Here is a 3,730-nt window from a genome sequence, read left to right on the forward strand (position 1 = left end):
AGTTTTGTCGAAGATCAGATGGTCATAGGTGTGCTGCCTTTTTTCTGGGCTGTACATTCTGGTCCATTTTTCTATGTGACTGTTTTTATACCAGTACCATGCTGAGGGAGTTTTCTCACTGAAACTATGGGGTTTTCTAGATTTACAATCATGCCATCTACAAAGAGATATATTTAGAGTTTCTCACTTTCCATTTGGATGCCCTTTATTTCTTTCTCCTGCCAGACTGATCTGGCCAGAACTTTCAACGATATGTTGAATAGGAGTGGTAAGAGAGAGCATTCTTGTCTTGTGCCAATATTCAAAAGGAATGCTTCCAGCTTTTGACCATTCAGTATGATGTTGGTTGTGGATTTGTCATAGATGGCTCTTACTATTTTGAAGTATGTTCCTTCCACACTTAGTTTATTGAGTTTTTAACATGAAGGAGTGTTGAATCTTATTAAAAGCTTCTTTTGCCTCTATTGAGATGAGCATGTGGCTTTTGTCTTTAGTTTTGTTTATGTGGTTAATCACATTTATTGATTTGCATATGTTGAACCAACCTTGTATCCCAGAGATGAAGTCTATTTGAGCATGATGAAATAGGTTTTCATGTGCTGCTGGATTTGGTTTGCAAGTGTTTTGGTTTTTTGAGGATACTCATCAAGGATATTATTGGCCTGAAGTTTTCTTTTTTTGTTGTGTCTTTGCCTGGTTTGGGTGTCAGGATGATGCTTCATAGGATGAGTTGGGAGGAGTCCTTCTTCCTTAATTTTTGGAATAGTTTCAGTAGGAATGGTACCAGTTCTTTTCACATCCGGTAGAATTCAGCCATGAATTCATCTGGTGCTGGGCTTTTTTGGTTGGTAGGCTATTTATTACTGATCCAATTTTGTTCCTTGTTATTTGTCTGTTCGGGAATACTGTCTATTCCTGGTCCTGTCTTGGGAGGATGCATGTGTCTAGGAATTTATTCTTTTCTAGGTTTTCTAGTTTGTGTATGTAGTGGCGTTTTTAGTAGTTTCTGATATCTATTTTTATTTCTGTGAGGTTAGTGGCAACATCCCCATCATCATTTCTAATTGTGTTTATTTGGATCTTCTCTCTTTCCTTCTTTATCAATCTAGCTAGTAGCCATTCTATCTTATAACTTTTTCAAAAAACCAACTCCAGCATTCATTGATTTCTTGAATGTTTTTTCATGTCTCTATTTCCTTCAATTCAGCTCTGATTTTGGTTATTTCTTGTTTTCTGCTGGATTTGGGGTTGATTTGTTTTTGCTTCTTTAGTTCTTTCAGTTGTGATGTTAGATTATTAATTTAAGGTTTTTCTGCCTTTTTGATGTGGACACCTAGTGCTATGAAATTCCATTTTAACATTGCCTTAGCTGTGTCCCAGAGATACTGGTATGTTGAATCTTTGTTCTCATTTGTTTTGAAGAACTTCTTGATTTCTGCTTTAATTTAATTATTTACTCAAAAGTGACTCAGGATCATGTTGTTTAATTTCCATGTAATTGCATGGTTTTGAGCAATTTGCTTAGTCTTAACTTCTATTTTTATTGCACTGTCCGTCCGAGAGTGTGTTTGGGATGGTTTTGGTTTTGCAGAGGATTGTTTTATGTCCAATTATGTGGTCAGTTTTAGAGTATGATCCATTTGGTGATGAAAAGAATGTATATTCTGTTGTTTGGGGTAGAAAGTTCTGTAGAGGTCTATCAGGTGCATTTGGTCCAATGTTGAGTTCAGGTCCTGAATATCTTTGTTAATTTTCTTCCTCAATCATCTATCTAATACTCTCAGTGGGGTTGTGAAGTCTCCCACTATTATTATTGGGAATCTGCACCTCTTTGTAGGTCTCTAAGAACTTTCCTTATGAATCTAGTTGCTCGTGTGTTGGGTGCATATGTATTTAGGGTATTTAGGTCTTCTCGTTGAATTGAATTATTTACTATTATGTAATGCACTTCTTTGTCTTTTTTTTTTTTTAGCTATTTACATTTTTAATGTAATTTTAAAATCCTGGATCCCAAAAGTCTTAGCTTGAAATTGCTTTTCTTTATAACAAACAATTTTATTCCCACCTTAAATTCTATATTTTATTCATCTAAATTGATACTACAATCCATTCCAGTTTTGACAATTGAAATGTCATTTTTTTGGTGTTTCAGTGAAGTTAATGATCCCCTCTAGATTACATGTCCATTACAGGTTAATTTAATTTTTTTTTTTCTAACTGTCCCTTTTGGACTCTGCAGCAATCCACAGGAACTTTTTTCTTCCCTTCTGTTATAAAGAAGGTAGCTAATATAGACCCTTCACCTACTGGGTGCTCTTCCCCAGCACAGAGTAATCTGCTGCTCACTTCCTCTTGCAGATCTCCAACAAGACAGTAAATTATTTTGTGAAGTTTAATTTTTACTCCTTTTTTGCAGTTAACTGTTGAATAATATTGCCTGTATTCACATTAAAGTCATATATAACACCATCAAATCTTTCAGCAAGGTTAACATGATTTGCCCTTATATCACCCACTCTAAAATGTACTAATTCTAGTTCACACTCGTGTGATGCATCATAGGTATCTATAATGTTCAAAATGGCCTCAGCAGATCATCAACATCACTTTTAATAATCATAGGAAGTACATTTGAATGTCTTTCCATTTTCTCTTTTGGCTTTAAGGATGTTTGTTCTTTTCTTTCTAAATACTTTAGAAATGACCTCTCCTTCCACTGCACATTGCCATACTTCTCACGGGCTTTTCGATGTGCTTCTTGGTATTCCTTTGACTTTTCTTCTATTATTTTCAGATCCTCTTGACTTTTCTTCTGTTCTTGTTCATACTTCCTCCAGTCAATACTTCACGTGCCCTTGATTCAGATTCTACTTCAAGAATTTCATCTCCAGCAGAAGGAAGGTCTCTCCGGCCTATAATTCCCACTGCCATGCTGAGATGTAGCTCATCGATTGTTTTTCCATTTTAATCAGACATTAAGCATACTTTTGTCCAACTTTTCCCAGCAACCAGAACAGAGTCTTCTCTTAAAGTTCCTCTTTGAATTATAGCTGTAGTAAAAGGACCTCTTCCTTTGTGACTCTATTACTGTTCCTTCCACTGGACCAGCGAGTTCTGCTTTCAATTCTAACATTTCTGCAGTTGTTCTTCTGCCACAGCCATCAGATTATCACCTGTAAGTGCAGAGACAGGCAGTGTTTGAACATAACCTCCATAATCTTCACACAGCACATCATAAGCCAGCAGCTCTTTTTTCACTTTCTCGGAGTCAGCCTCAGCTTTGTCACATTTATTTAATGCAAGGACAATAGGAACTTGAGCATCTTTGGCATGCTGAATAGATTCTATACCCCATTATCTTCAGCTACAACCAATATGACAATGTAAGTGACATGAGCCCCTCTACTCTCATTGCTGAGAAAGTAGCAAGTCCTGGAGTATCAAGAAAAGTTATCTTTTCCCCAGAAGGCGGACACACGAGAAAGGCACCAGTGTGCTGAGTGGTGCCTCCAGCTTCCATTGCTGCCATTTCAATTTTCCCTTTTCTTTTCTTTTCTTTCTTTCTTTCTTTTTTTTTTTTTTCTTTTTTAACTCATGGTTTGGCTCTCTGTTTGTCTGTTATTGGTGTATAAGAATGCTTGTGATTTTTTTTTTCTTTTTTTTTTTGAGACGGAGTCTTGCTCTGTCGCCCAGGCTGGAGTGCAGTGGCTGGATCTCAGCTCACTGCAAG

The 3,730-nt window shown here is 36.6% G+C and overlaps 1 pseudogene; it reads right to left on the minus strand.

The window, feature by feature from the left end:
- Nucleotides 1-1,995: 1,995 nt before the first annotated feature.
- Nucleotides 1,996-3,730, minus strand: part of LOC105509881 — a 10,804-nt pseudogene continuing 9,069 nt past the window's right edge.

The sequence above is a fragment of the Colobus angolensis genome, unplaced genomic scaffold (genome assembly GCF_000951035.1).
Source record: "Colobus angolensis palliatus isolate OR3802 unplaced genomic scaffold, Cang.pa_1.0 Scaffold180, whole genome shotgun sequence".
Classification (NCBI taxonomy): Eukaryota; Metazoa; Chordata; class Mammalia; order Primates; family Cercopithecidae; genus Colobus; species Colobus angolensis.